The sequence below is a fragment of the Phyllobates terribilis genome, unplaced genomic scaffold (genome assembly GCF_046119375.1).
Source record: "Phyllobates terribilis strain yellow unplaced genomic scaffold, ASM4611937v1 Scaffold_10__3_contigs__length_209671492, whole genome shotgun sequence".
In the NCBI taxonomy this organism is placed as follows: domain Eukaryota; kingdom Metazoa; phylum Chordata; class Amphibia; order Anura; family Dendrobatidae; genus Phyllobates; species Phyllobates terribilis.
This window is the reverse complement of record NW_027362770.1, coordinates 22,450,452-22,465,504: the sequence shown is the minus strand read 5'-3', so window position 1 is coordinate 22,465,504 and position 15,053 is coordinate 22,450,452.

Sequence of the window (15,053 nt, the reverse complement as noted above, 5' to 3'; positions counted from 1 at the left end):
CCTGACACTAACCCTAGTTGTCCTGACGCTAACCCTAGTTGTCCTGACGCTAACCCTAGTTGTCCTGACGCTAACCCTAGTTGTCCTGACGCAAACCCTAGTTGTCCTGACGCTAACCCTAGTTGTCCTGATGCTAACCCTAGTTGTCCTGACGCTAACCCTAGTTGTCCTGACGCTAACCCTACTTGTCCTGACGCTAACCCTACTTGTCCTGACGCTAACCCTACTTGTCCTGACACTAACCCTAGTTGTCCTGACGCTAACCCTAGTTGTCCTGACGCTAACCCTACTTGTCCTAACGCTAACCCTAGTTGTCCTGACGCTAACCCTAGTTGTCCTGACGCTAACCCTAGTTGTCCTGACGCTAACCCTACTTGTCCTGACGCTAACCCTAGTTGTCCTGACGCTAACCCTAGTTGTCCTGACGATAACCCTAGTTGTCCTGACGCTAACCCTAGTTTTCCTGACACTAACCCGAGTTGTCCTGACGCTAACCCGAGTTGTCCTGACGCTAACCCGAGTTGTCCTGACGCTAGCCCTAGTTGTCCTGACGCTAACCCTAGTTGTCCTGACGCTAACCCTAGTTGTCCTGACGCTAACCCTAGTTGTCCTGACGGTAACCCTAGTTGTCCTGACGCTAACCCTAGTTGTCCTGACGCTAACCCTAGTTGTCCTGACGCTAACCCTACTTGTCCTGACGCTAACCCTAGTTGTCCTGACGCTAACCTAAGTTGTCCTGACGCTAACCCTACTTGTCCTGACGCTAACCCTAGTTGTCCTGACGCTAACCCTAGTTGTCCTGACGCTAACCCTAGTTGTCCTGACGCTAACCCTAGTTGTCCTGACGCTAACCCTACTTGTCCTGACGCTAAACCTAGTTGTCCTGACGCTAACCCTACTTGTCCTGACGCTAACCCTACTTGTCCTGACGCTAACCCTAGTTGTCCTGACGCTAACCCTAGTTGTCCTGACGCTAACCCTAGTTGTCCTGACGCTAACCCTAGTTGTCCTGACGCTAACCCTACTTGTCCTGACGCTAACCCTAGTTGTCCTGACGCTAACCCTAGATGTCCTGACGCTAACCCTACTTGTCCTGACGCTAACCCTAGTTGTCCTGACGCTAACCCGAGTTGTCCTGACGCTAACCCTAGTTGTCCTGACGCTAACCCTAGTTGTCCTGACGTTAACCCGATTTGTCCTGACGCTAACCCTAGTTGTCCTAACGCTAACCCTAGTTGTCCTGACGCTAACCCGAGTTGTCCTGACGTTAACCCGAGTTGTCCTGACGCTAACCCGAGTTGTCCTGACGCTAACCCGAGTTGTCCTGAGGTTAACCCGAGTTGTCCTGACGCTAACCCTAGTTGTCCTGACGCTAACCCTAGTTGTCGTGACGCTAACCCTAGTTGTCCTGACGCTAACCCTAGTTGTCCTGACGCTAACCCTAGTTGTCGTGATGCTAACTCTAGTTGTCCTGACACTAACCCTAGTTGTCCTGACGCTAACCCTAGTTGTCCTGACGCTAACCCTAGTTGTCCTGACGCTAACCCTACTTGTCCTGACGCTAACCCTAGTTGTCCTGACGCTAACCCTAGTTGTCCTGACGCTAACCCTACTTGTCCTGACGCTAACCCTAGTTGTCCTGATGCTAACCCTAGTTGTCGTGACGCTAATTCTAGTTGTCCTGACACTAACCCTAGTTGTCCTGACGCTAACCCTAGTTGTCCTGACGCTAACCCTAGTTGTCCTGACGCAAACCCTAGTTGTCCTGACGCTAACCCTAGTTGTCCTGAAGCTAACCCTAGTTGTCCTGACGCTAACCCTAGTTGTCCTGACGCTAAACCTACTTGTCCTGACGCTAACCCTACTTGTCCTGACGCTAACCCTACTTGTCCTAACACTAACCCTAGTTGTCCTGACGCTAACCCTAGTTGTCCTGACGCTAACCCTACTTGTCCTAACGCTAACCCTAGTTGTCCTGACGCTAACCCTACTTGTCCTGACGCTAACCCTAGTTGTCCTGACGCTAACCCTAGTTGTCCTGACGCTAACCCTAGTTGTCCTGACGCTAACCCTAGTTGTCGTGACGCTAACCCTAGTTGTCCTGACGCTAACCCTAGTTGTCGTGACGCTAACCCTAGTTGTCCTGACGCTAACCCTAGTTGTCCTGACGCTAACCCTAGTTGTCGTGACGCTAACTCTAGTTGTCCTGACGCTAACCCTAGTTGTCCTGACGCTATCCCTAGTTGTCCTGACGCTAACCCTAGTTGTCCTGACGCTAACCCTAGATGTCTTGACGCTAACCCTAGTTGTCCTGACGCAAACCCTAGTTGTCCTGACGCTAACCCTAGTTGTCCTGAAGCTAACCCTAGTTGTCCTGACGCTAACCCGAGTTGTCCTGACGCTAGCCCTAGTTGTCCTAACGCTAACCCTAGTTGTCCTGACGCTAACCCTAGTTGTCCTGACGCTAACCCTAGTTGTCCTGACGCTAACCCTAGTTGTCCTGACGCTAACCCTAGTTGTCCTGACGCTAAACCTAGTTGTCCTGACGCTAACCCTACTTGTCCTGACGCTAACCCTAGTTGTCCTGACGCTAACCCTAGTTGTCCTGACGCTAACCCTACTTGTCCTGACGCTAACCCTAGTTGTCCTGATGCTAACCCTAGTTGTCCTGACGCTAACCCTAGTTGTCCTGACGCTAACCCTACTTGTCCTGACGCTAACCCTAGTTGTCCTGACGCTAACCCTACTTGTCCTGACGCTAACCCTACTTGTCCTGACGCTAACCCTACTTGTCCTGACGCTAACCCTACTTGTCCTGACGCTAACCCTAGTTGTCCTGACGCTAACCCTAGTTGTCCTGACGCTAACCCTAGTTGTCCTGACGCTAACCCTAGATGTCCTGACGCTAACCCTAGATGTCCTGACGCTAACCCTACTTGTCCTGATGCTAACCCTAGTTGTCCTGACGCTAACCCGAGTTGTCCTGACGCTAACCCTAGTTGTCCTGACGCTAAACCTAGTTGTCCTGACGCTAACCCTAGTTGTCCTGACGTTAACCCTAGTTGTCCTGACGTTAACCCTAGTTGTCCTGACGCTAACCCTAGTTGTCCTGACGCTAACCCTAGTTGTCCTGACGCTAACCCTACTTGTCCTGACGCTAACCCTAGTTGTCCTGACGCTAACCCTACTTGTCCTGACGCTAACCCTAGCTGTCCTGACGCTAACCCTAGTTGTCCTGACGCTAACCCTAGTTGTCCTGACTCTAACCCTACTTGTCCTGACGCTAACCCTAGTTGTCCTGACGCTAACCCTAGATGTCCTGACGCTAACCCTACTTGTCCTGACGCTAACCCTAGTTGTCCTGACGCTAACCCGAGTTGTCCTGACGCTAACCCGAGTTGTCCTGACGCTAACCCTAGTTGTCCTGATGCTAACCCTAGTTGTCCTGACGCTAACCCGATTTGTCCTGACGCTAACCCTAGTTGTCCTGACGCTAAACCTAGTTTTCCTGACGCTAACCCGAGTTTTCCTGACGTTAACCCGAGTTGTCCTGACGCTAACCCGAGTTGTCCTGACGCTAACCCGAGTTGTCCTTACGCTAACCCTAGTTGTCCTGACGCTAACCCTAGTTGTCCTGACGCTAACCCGATTTGTCCTGACGCTAACCCGAGTTGTCCTAACGCTAACCCTAGTTGTCCTGACGCTAACCCGAGTTGTCCTGACACTAACCCTACCTCTCCTGACGCTAACCCGAGTTGTCCTGACGCTAACCCGAGTTGTCCTGACGCTAACCCTAGTTGTCCTGACGCTAACCCTAGTTGTCCTGACGCTAACCCTACTTGTCCTGACGCTAACCCTAGTTGTCCTGACGCTAAACCTAGATGTCCTGACGCTAACCCTACTTGTCCTGACGCTAACCCTAGTTGTCCTGACGCTAACCCGAGTTGTCCTGACGCTAACCCTAGTTGTCCTGACGATAACCCTAGTTGTCCTGACGCTAACCCTAGTTGTCCTGACACTAACCCGAGTTGTCCTGACGCTAACCCGACTTGTCCTGACGCTAACCCGAGTTGTCCTGACGCTAGCCCTAGTTGTCCTAACGCTAACCCTAGTTGTCCTGACGCTAACCCTAGTTGTCCTGATGCTAACCCTAGTTGTCCTGACGATAACCCTAGTTGTCCTGACGCTAACCCTAGTTGTCCTGACGCTAACCCTAGTTGTCCTGACGCTAACCCTACTTGTCCTGACGCTAACCCTAGTTGTCCTGACGCTAACCCTAGTTGTCCTGACGCTAACCCTAGTTGTCCTGACGCTAACCCTACTTGTCCTGACGCTAACCCTAGTTGTCCTGACGCTAACCCTAGTTGTCCTGACGCTAACCCTACTTGTCCTGACGCTAACCCTAGTTGTCCTGACGCTAACCCAAGTTGTCCTGACGCTAACCCTAGTTGTCCTGACGCTAACCCTACTTGTCCTGACGCTAACCCTAGTTGTCCTGACGCTAACCCTAGTTGTCCTGACGCTAACCCTAGTTGTCCTGACGCTAACCCTACTTGTCCTGACGCTAACCCTAGTTGTCCTGACGCTAACCCTAGTTGTCCTGACGCTAACCCTACTTGTCCTGACGCTAACCCTAGTTGTCCTGACGCTAACCCTACTTGTCCTGACGCTAACCCTACTTGTCCTGACGCTAACCCTACTTGTCCTGACGCTAACCCTAGTTGTCCTGACGCTAACCCTAGTTGTCCTGACGCTAACCCTAGTTGTCCTGACGCTAACCCTACTTGTCCTGACGCTAACATTAGTTGTCCTGACTCTAACCCTAGATGTCCTGACGCTAACCCTACTTGTCCTGACGCTAACCCTAGTTGTCCTGACGCTAACCCGAGTTGTCCTGACGCTAACCCTAGTTGTCCTGACGCTAACCCTAGTTGTCCTGACGCTAACCCGATTTGTCCTGACGCTAACCCTAGTTGTCCTAACGCTAACCCTAGTTGTCCTGACGCTAACCCGAGTTGTCCTGAAGTTAACCCGAGTTGTCCTGACGCTAACCCGAGTTGTCCTGACGCTAACCCGAGTTGTCCTGACGCTAACCCTAGTTGTCCTGACGCTAACCCTAGTTGTCCTGACACTAACCCGATTTGTCCTGACGCTAACCCTACTTGTCCTGACGCTAACCCTACTTGTCCTGACGCTAACCCTAGTTGTCCTGATGCTAACCCTAGTTGTCCTGACGCTAACCCTAGTTGTCCTGATGCTAACCCTAGTTGTCCTGACACTAACCCTAGTTGTCGTGACACTAACCCTAGTTGTCGTGACGCTAACCCTAGTTGTCCTGACGCTAACCCTAGTTGTCCTGACGCTAACCCTAGTTGTCCTGACGCTAACCCTACTTGTCCTGACGCTAACCCTAGTTGTCCTGACGCTAACCCTACTTGTCCTGAGGCTAACCCTAGTTGTCCTGACGCTAACCCTAGTTGTCCTGACGCTAACCCTACTTGTCCTGACGCTAACCCTAGTTGTCCTGACGCTAACCCTAGTTGTCCTGACGCTAAACCTAGTTGTCCTGACGCTAACCCTAGTTGTCCTGACGCTAACCCTAGCTGTCCTGATGCTAACCCTAGTTGTCCTGACGCTAATCCTACTTGTCCTGACGCTAACCCTACTTGTCCTGACGCTAACCCTACTTGTCCTGACGCTAACCCTAGTTGTCCTGACGCTAACCCTAGTTGTCCTAATGCTAACCCTACTTGTCCTGACGCTAACCCTACTTGTCCTGACGCTAACCCTAGTTGTCCTGACGCTAACCCTACTTGTCCTGACGCTAAACCTAGTTGTCCTGACGCTAACCCTAGTTGTCCTGACGCTAACCCTACTTGTCCTGACGCTAACCCTAGTTGTCCTGACGCTAACCCTAGATGTCCTGACGCTAACCCTACTTGTCCTGACGCTAACCCTAGTTGTCCTGACGCTAACCCTAGTTGTCCTGACGCTAACCCTAGTTGTCCTGACGCTAACCCTAGTTGTCCTGACGCTAACCCTAGTTGTCCTGACGCTAACCCTAGTTGTCGTGACGCTAACCCTAGTTGTCCTGACGCTAACCCTAGTTGTCGTGACGCTAACCCTAGTTGTCCTGACGCTAACCCTAGTTGTCCTGACGCTAACCCTAGTTGTCCTGACGCTAACCCTAGTTGTCGTGACGCTAACTCTAGTTGTCCTGACGCTAACCCTAGTTGTCCTGACGCTATCCCTAGTTGTCCTGACGCTAACCCTAGTTGTCCTGACGCTAACCCTAGATGTCTTGACGCTAACCCTAGTTGTCCTGACGCAAACCCTAGTTGTCCTGACGCTAACCCTAGTTGTCCTGAAGCTAACCCTAGTTGTCCTGACGCTAACCCGAGTTGTCCTGACGCTAGCCCTAGTTGTCCTAACGCTAACCCTAGTTGTCCTGACGCTAACCCTAGTTGTCCTGACGCTAACCCTAGTTGTCCTGACGATAACCCTAGTTGTCCTGACGCTAACCCTAGTTGTCCTGACGCTAACCCTAGTTGTCCTGATGCTAAACCTAGTTGTCCTGACGCTAACCCTACTTGTCCTGACGCTAACCCTAGTTGTCCTGACGCTAACCCTAGTTGTCCTGACGCTAACCCTACTTGTCCTGACGCTAACCCTAGTTGTCCTGACGCTAACCCTAGTTGTCCTGACGCTAACAATACTTGTCCTGACGCTAACCCTAGTTGTCCTGACGCTAACCCTAGTTGTCCTGACGCTAACCCTACTTGTCCTGACGCTAACCCTACTTGTCCTGACGCTAACCCTAGTTGTCCTGACGCTAACCCTAGTTGTCCTGATGCTAACCCTACTTGTCCTGACGCTAACCCTACTTGTCCTGACGCTAACCCTAGTTGTCCTGACGCTAACCCTAGTTGTCCTGATGCTAACCCTACTTGTCCTGACGCTAACCCTACTTGTCCTGACGCTAACCCTAGTTGTCCTGACGCTAACCCTAGTTGTCCTGATGCTAACCCTACTTGTCCTGACGCTAACCCTACTTGTCCTGACGCTAACCCTAGTTGTCCTGACGCTAACCCTAGTTGTCCTGATGCTAACCCTACTTGTCCTGACGCTAACCCTACTTGTCCTGACGCTAACCCTACTTGTCCTGACGCTAACCCTAGTTGTCCTGACGCTAACCCTAGTTGTCCTGACGCTAACCCTACTTGTCCTGACGCTAACCCTAGTTGTCCTGACGCTAACCCTACTTGTCCTGAGGCTAACCCTAGTTGTCCTGACGCTAACCCTAGTTGTCCTGACGCTAACCCTAGCTGTCCTGATGCTAACCCTAGTTGTCCTGATGCTAATCCTACTTGTCCTGACGCTAACCCTACTTGTCCTGACGCTAACCCTACTTGTCCTGACGCTAACCCTAGTTGTCCTGACGCTAACCCTAGTTGTCCTAATGCTAACCCTACTTGTCCTGACGCTAACCCTACTTGTCCTGACGCTAACCCTAGTTGTCCTGACGCTAACCCTACTTGTCCTGACGCTAAACCTAGTTGTCCTGACGCTAACCCTAGTTGTCCTGACGCTAACCCTACTTGTCCTGACGCTAACCCTAGTTGTCCTGACGCTAACCCTAGATGTCCTGACGCTAACCCTACTTGTCCTGACGCTAACCCTAGTTGTCCTGACGCTAACCCTAGTTGTCCTGACGCTAACCCTAGTTGTCCTGACGCTAACCCTAGTTGTCCTGACGCTAACCCTAGTTGTCCTGACGCTAACCCTAGTTGTCGTGACGCTAACCCTAGTTGTCCTGACGCTAACCCTAGTTGTCGTGACGCTAACCCTAGTTGTCCTGACGCTAACCCTAGTTGTCCTGACGCTAACCCTAGTTGTCCTGACGCTAACCCTAGTTGTCGTGACGCTAACTCTAGTTGTCCTGACGCTAACCCTAGTTGTCCTGACGCTATCCCTAGTTGTCCTGACGCTAACCCTAGTTGTCCTGACGCTAACCCTAGATGTCTTGACGCTAACCCTAGTTGTCCTGACGCAAACCCTAGTTGTCCTGACGCTAACCCTAGTTGTCCTGAAGCTAACCCTAGTTGTCCTGACGCTAACCCGAGTTGTCCTGACGCTAGCCCTAGTTGTCCTAACGCTAACCCTAGTTGTCCTGACGCTAACCCTAGTTGTCCTGACGCTAACCCTAGTTGTCCTGACGATAACCCTAGTTGTCCTGACGCTAACCCTAGTTGTCCTGACGCTAACCCTAGTTGTCCTGACGCTAAACCTAGTTGTCCTGACGCTAACCCTACTTGTCCTGACGCTAACCCTAGTTGTCCTGACGCTAACCCTAGTTGTCCTGACGCTAACCCTACTTGTCCTGACGCTAACCCTAGTTGTCCTGACGCTAACCCTAGTTGTCCTGACGCTAACAATACTTGTCCTGACGCTAACCCTAGTTGTCCTGACGCTAACCCTAGTTGTCCTGACGCTAACCCTACTTGTCCTGACGCTAACCCTACTTGTCCTGACGCTAACCCTAGTTGTCCTGAAGCTAACCCTACTTGTCCTGACGCTAACCCTACTTGTCCTGACGCTAACCCTAGTTGTCCTGACGCTAACCCTAGTTGTCCTGACGCTAACCCTAGTTGTCCTGATGCTAACCCTACTTGTCCTGACGCTAACCCTAGTTGTCCTGACGCTAACCCTAGATGTCCTGACGCTAACCCTACTTGTCTTGATGCTAACCCTAGTTGTCCTGACGCTAACCCGAGTTGTCCTGACGCTAACCCTAGTTGTCCTGATGCTAAACCTAGTTGTCCTGACGCTAACCCTAGTTTTCCTGACGCTAACCCTAGTTTTCCTGACGTTAACCCGAGTTGTCCTGACGCTAACCCGAGTTGTCCTGACGCTAACCCGAGTTGTCCTTACGCTAACAATAGTTGTCCTGACGCTAACCCTAGTTGTCCTGACGCTAACCCGATTTGTCCTGACGCTAACCCGAGTTGTCCTGACGCTAACCCTAGTTGACCTGACGCTAACCCGAGTTGTCCTGACACTAACCCTACCTCTCCTGACGCTAACCCGAGTTGTCCTGACGCTAACCCGAGTTGTCCTGATGCTAACCCGAGTTGTCCTGACGCTAACCCTACTTGTCCTGACGCTAACCCTACTTGTCCTGACGCTAACCCTACTTGTCCTGACGCTAACCCTAGTTGTCCTGACGCTAACCCTAGTTGTCCTGACGCTAACCCTAGTTGTCCTGACGCTAACCCTAGTTGTCGTGACGCTAACCCTAGTTGTCCTGACGCTAACCCTAGTTGTCGTGACGCTAACCCTAGTTGTCGTGACGCTAACCCTAGTTGTCCTGATGCTAACCCTAGTTGTCGTGACTCTAACCCTAGTTGTCCTGACGCTAACCCTAGTTGTCGTGACGCTAACCCTAGTTGTCCTGACGCTAACCCTAGTTGTCGTGACGCTAACCCTAGTTGTCCTGACGCTAACCCTAGTTGTCGTGACGCTAACCCTAGTTGTCCTGACGCTAACCCTAGCTGTTCTGACGCTAACCCTAGTTGTCCTGATGCTAACCCTAGTTGTCGTGATGCCAACCCTAGTTGTCCTGATGCTAACCCTAGTTGTCGTGATGCTAACCCTAGTTGTCCTGACGCTAACCCTAGTTGTCCTGATGCTAACCCTAGTTGTCCTGATGCTAACCCTAGTTGTCCTGACGCTAACCCTAGTTGTCCTGACGCTAACCCTAGTTGTCGTGACGCTAACCCTAGTTGTCCTGACGCTAACCCTAGTTGTCGTGACGCTAACCCTAGTTGTCCTGACGCTAACCCTAGTTGTCCTGACGCTAACCCTAGTTGTCGTGACGCTAACTCTAGTTGTCCTGACGCTAACCCTAGTTGTCCTGACGCTATCCCTAGTTGTCCTGACGCTAACCCTAGTTGTCCTGACGCTAACCCTAGATGTCTTGACGCTAACCCTAGTTGTCCTGACGCAAACCCTAGTTGTCCTGACGCTAACCCTAGTTGTCCTGAAGCTAACCCTAGTTGTCCTGACGCTAACCCGAGTTGTCCTGACGCTAGCCCTAGTTGTCCTAACGCTAACCCTAGTTGTCCTGACGCTAACCCTAGTTGTCCTGACGCTAACCCTAGTTGTCCTGACGCTAACCCTAGTTGTCCTGACGCTAACCCTAGTTGTCCTGACGCTAACCCTAGTTGTCCTGATGCTAAACCTAGTTGTCCTGACGCTAACCCTACTTGTCCTGACGCTAACCCTAGTTGTCCTGACGCTAACCCTAGTTGTCCTGACGCTAACAATACTTGTCCTGACGCTAACCCTAGTTGTCCTGACGCTAACCCTACTTGTCCTGACGCTAACCCTACTTGTCCTGACGCTAACCCTAGTTGTCCTGACGCTAACCCTACTTGTCCTGACGCTAACCCTACTTGTCCTGACGCTAACCCTAGTTGTCCTGACGCTAACCCTAGTTGTCCTGACGCTAACCCTAGTTGTCCTGATGCTAACCCTACTTGTCCTGACGCTAACCCTAGTTGTCCTGACGCTAACCCTAGATGTGCTGACGCTAACCCTACTTGTCCTGATGCTAACCCTAGTTGTCCTGACGCTAACCCGAGTTGTCCTGACGCTAACCCTAGTTGTCCTGACGCTAACCCTAGTTGCCCTGACGCTAAACCTAGTTGTCCTGACGCTAACCCTAGTTGTCCTGACGCTAACCCTAGTTGTCCTGACGCTAACCCTAGTTGTCCTGACGCTAACCCTAGTTGTCCTGACGCTAACCCTACTTGTCCTGACGCTAACCCTACTTGTCCTGACGCTAACCCTACTTGTCCTGACGCTAACCCTAGCTGTCCTGACGCTAACCCTAGTTGTCCTGACGCTAACCCTAGTTGTCCTGACGCTAACCCTACTTGTCCTGACGCTAACCCTAGTTGTCCTGACGCTAACCCTAGATGTCCTGACGCTAACCCTACTTGTCCTGACGCTAACCCTACTTGTCCTGACGCTAACCCGAGTTGTCCTGACGCTAACCCGAGTTGTCCTGATGCTAACCCTAGTTGTCCTGATGCTAACCCTAGTTGTCCTGACGCTAACCCGATTTGTCCTGACGCTAACCCTAGTTGTCCTGACGCTAACCCTAGTTGTCCTGACGCTAACCCGAGTTGTCCTGACGCTAACCCGAGTTGTCCTGATGCTAACCCTAGTTGTCCTGACGCTAACCCGAGTTGTCCTGACGCTAACCCGAGTTGTCCTGACGCTAGCCCTAGTTGTCCTAATGCTAACCCTAGTTGTCCTGACGCTAACCCTAGTTGTCCTGATGCTAACCCTAGTTGTCCTGACGATAACCCTAGTTGTCCTGACGCTAACCCTAGTTGTCCTGACGCTAACCCTAGTTGTCCTGACGCTAACCCTACTTGTCCTGACGCTAACCCTAGTTGTCCTGACGCTAACCCTAGTTGTCCTGACGCTAACCCTACTTGTCCTGACGCTAACCCTAGTTGTCCTGACGCTAACCCTACTTGTCCTGACGCTAACCCTACTTGTCCTGACGCTAACCCTACTTGTCCTGACGCTAACCCTACTTGTCCTGACGCTAACCCTAGTTGTCCTGACGCTAACCCTACTTGTCCTGACGCTAACCCTAGTTGTCCTGACGCTAACCCTAGTTGTCCTGACGCTAACCCTAGTTGTCCTGACGCTAACCCTACTTGTCCTGACGCTAACCCTACTTGTCCTGACGCTAACCCTAGTTGTCCTGACGCTAACCCTAGTTGTCCTGACGCTAACCCTACTTGTCCTGACGCTAGCCCTAGTTGTCCTGAAGCTAACCCTAGTTGTCCTGACGCTAACCCTAGTTGTCCTGACGCTAACCCTACTTGTCCTGACGCTAACCCTAGTTGTCCTGACGCTAACCCTACTTGTCCTGACGCTAACCCTACTTGTCCTGACGCTAACCCCAGTTGTCCTGACGCTAACCCTACTTGTCCTGACGCTAACCCTAGTTGTCCTGACGCTAACCCTAGTTGTCCTGACGCTAACCCTAGTTGTCCTGACGCTAACCCTACTTGTCCTGACGCTAACATTAGTTGTCCTGACGCTAACCCTAGTTGTTCTGACGCTAACCCTAGTTGTCCTGATGCTAACCCTAGTTGTCGTGATGCCAACCCTAGTTGTCCTGATGCTAACCCTAGTTGTCGTGATGCTAACCCTAGTTGTCCTGACGCTAACCCTAGTTGTCCTGACGCTAACCCTAGTTGTCCTGACGCTAACCCTAGTTGTCCTGATGCTAACCCTAGTTGCCCTGATGCTAACCCTAGTTGTCCTGACGCTAACCCTAGTTGTCCTGACGCTAACCCTAGTTGTCCTGACGCTAACCCTAGTTGTCGTGACGCTAACCCTAGTTGTCCTGACGCTAACCCTAGTTGTCGTGACGCTAACCCTAGTTGTCCTGACGCTAACCCTAGTTGTCCTGACGCTAACCCTAGTTGTCCTGACGCTAACCCTAGTTGTCGTGACGCTAACTCTAGTTGTCCTGACGCTAACCCTAGTTGTCCTGACGCTATCCCTAGTTGTCCTGACGCTAACCCTAGTTGTCCTGACGCTAACCCTAGATGTCTTGACGCTAACCCTAGTTGTCCTGACGCAAACCCTAGTTGTCCTGACGCTAACCCTAGTTGTCCTGAAGCTAACCCTAGTTGTCCTGACGCTAACCCGAGTTGTCCTGACGCTAGCCCTAGTTGTCCTAACGCTAACCCTAGTTGTCCTGACGCTAACCCTAGTTGTCCTGACGCTAACCCTAGTTGTCCTGACGATAACCCTAGTTGTCCTGACGCTAACCCTAGTTGTCCTGACGCTAACCCTAGTTGTCCTGATGCTAAACCTAGTTGTCCTGACGCTAACCCTACTTGTCCTGACGCTAACCCTACTTGTCCTGACGCTAACCCTAGTTCTCCTGACGCTAACCCTAGTTGTCCTGACGCTAACCCTACTTGTCCTGACGCTAACCCTAGTTGTCCTGACGCTAACCCTAGTTGTCCTGACGCTAACAATACTTGTCCTGACGCTAACCCTAGTTGTCCTGACGCTAACCCTACTTGTCCTGACGCTAACCCTACTTGTCCTGACGCTAACCCTAGTTGTCCTGACGCTAACCCTACTTGTCCTGACGCTAACCCTACTTGTCCTGACGCTAACCCTAGTTGTCCTGACGCTAACCCTAGTTGTCCTGACGCTAACCCTAGTTGTCCTGATGCTAACCCTACTTGTCCTGACGCTAACCCTAGTTGTCCTGACGCTAACCCTAGATGTCCTGACGCTAACCCTACTTGTCCTGATGCTAACCCTAGTTGTCCTGACGCTAACCCGAGTTGTCCTGACGCTAACCCTAGTTGTCCTGACGCTAACCCTAGTTGTCCTGACGCTAAACCTAGTTGTCCTGACGCTAACCCTAGTTGTCCTGACGCTAACCCTAGTTGTCCTGACGCTAACCCTAGTTGTCCTGACGCTAACCCTAGTTGTCCTGACGCTAACCCTAGTTGTCCTGACGCTAACCCTACTTGTCCTGACGCTAACCCTAGTTGTCCTGACGCTAACCCTACTTGTCCTGACGCTAACCCTAGCTGTCCTGACGCTAACCCTAGTTGTCCTGACGCTAACCCTAGTTGTCCTGACGCTAACCCTACTTGTCCTGACGCTAACCCTAGTTGTCCTGACGCTAACCCTAGATGTCCTGACGCTAACCCTACTTGTCCTGACGCTAACCCTACTTGTCCTGACGCTAACCCTAGTTGTCCTGACGCTAACCCGAGTTGTCCTGACGCTAACCCGAGTTGTCCTGATGCTAACCCTAGTTGTCCTGATGCTAACCCTAGTTGTCCTGACGCTAACCCGATTTGTCCTGACGCTAACCCTAGTTGTCCTGACGCTAACCCTAGTTGTCCTGACGCTAACCCGAGTTGTCCTGACGCTAACCCGAGTTGTCCTGATGCTAACCCTAGTTGTCCTGACGCTAACCCGAGTTGTCCTGACGCTAACCCGAGTTGTCCTGACGCTAGCCCTAGTTGTCCTAACGCTAACCCTAGTTGTCCTGACGCTAACCCTAGTTGTCCTGATGCTAACCCTAGTTGTCCTGACGATAACCCTAGTTGTCCTGACGCTAACCCTAGTTGTCCTGACGCTAACCCTACTTGTCCTGACGCTAACCCTACTTGTCCTGACGCTAACCCTAGTTGTCCTGACGCTAACCCTAGTTGTCCTGACGCTAACCCTAGTTGTCCTGACGCTAACCCTACTTGTCCTGACGCTAACCCTAGTTGTCCTGACGCTAACCCTACTTGTCCTGACGCTAACCCTAGTTGTCCTGACGCTAACCCTACTTGTCCTGACGCTAACCCTACTTGTCCTGACGCTAACCCTAGTTGTCCTGACGCTAACCCTACTTGTCCTGACGCTAACCCTAGTTGTCCTGACGCTAACCCTAGTTGTCCTGACGCTAACCCTAGTTGTCCTGACGCTAACCCTACTTGTCCTGACGCTAACCCTAGTTGTCCTGACGCTAACCCTAGTTGTCCTGACGCTAACCCTACTTGTCCTGACGCTAACCCCAGTTGTCCTGACGCTAACCCTACTTGTCCTGACGCTAACCCTAGTTGTCCTGACGCTAACCCTAGTTGTCCTGACGCTAACCCTAGTTGTCCTGACGCTAACCCTACTTGTCCTGACGCTAACATTAGTTGTCCTGACGCTAACCCTAGATGTCCTGACGCTAACCCTACTTGTCCTGACGCTAACCCTAGTTGTCCTGACGCTAACCCGAGTTGTCCTGACGCTAACCCTAGTTGTCCTGACGCTAACCCTAGTTGTCCTGACGCTAACCCTAGTTGTCGTGACGCTAACCCTAGTTGTCGTGACGCTAACCCTAGTTGTCCTGACGCTAACCCTAGTTGTCCTGACGCTAACCCTAGTTGTCCTGACGCTAACCCTAGTTGTCCTGACGCTAACCCTAGTTGTCCTGACGCTAACCCTAC